This window comes from Etheostoma spectabile, chromosome 9 (genome assembly GCF_008692095.1).
Source record: "Etheostoma spectabile isolate EspeVRDwgs_2016 chromosome 9, UIUC_Espe_1.0, whole genome shotgun sequence".
NCBI lineage: Eukaryota > Metazoa > Chordata > Actinopteri > Perciformes > Percidae > Etheostoma > Etheostoma spectabile.
Window position 1 is genome coordinate 18,327,093 of NC_045741.1, and position 667 is coordinate 18,327,759.

Genomic DNA, 667 nt, shown 5'->3' on the forward strand with positions numbered 1-667 from the left:
CCTGAAATGGTTTCCCAACAGTCTTGAAGGAGTTCCCAGAGATACTCAGCACTTGTTGGCCCTGTTTCCTTAACTCTGCAGCCCAGCTCTCCCCAAACCATCTCAATAGGGTTCAGACTGTGGAGGCGCAGCACTCCATCACTCTACTTCTCGGTCAAATAGCCCTTACAAAGCCCGGTGGTGTGCTTGGGCCAGTTTCGCTGTAGTGCTTGATGGTTTATGTGACTGCACTTGGGGACACATTCAAAGTTTTCGCAATTTTCCACACCGACTGACCTTCATTTCTTAAAGTAATGATGGCCACTCATTTCTCTTTACCTAACGGATTGGTTCTTGCCATAATATGAGTTCTAACAGTTGACCAATAGGGCTGTCGGCTGTGTATCAACTTGACTTCTGCACAACACAACTTTTTTTTCAGAATAAAGCTGCAAGTGTGGCTCTTTCGTGTGGGTTTAGATAAAACGCATGAACAACTCTCATGGCTTAAAGTTAAAAATAGATTTGTGTATTCGCTAATTTTTTTTCACATAACATAACAAACAAAACACCTTTTACTTTATACACAAAACTATCTTTTAGTACTGCTATACATCATTATCCAACGACGCATGCAGTAGGAGGGAGTTTTATTTTACATAAAGTGAAAACTAAGTCAATTCAACGT

The 667-nt window shown here is 41.1% G+C and overlaps 1 protein-coding gene across 5 annotated transcripts in view; it reads right to left on the minus strand.

Moving 5' to 3' along the window:
• Positions 1-667, minus strand: part of rubcn (rubicon autophagy regulator) — a 48,824-nt gene that overhangs the window by 6,884 nt on the left and 41,273 nt on the right. The window lies entirely within an intron of this gene.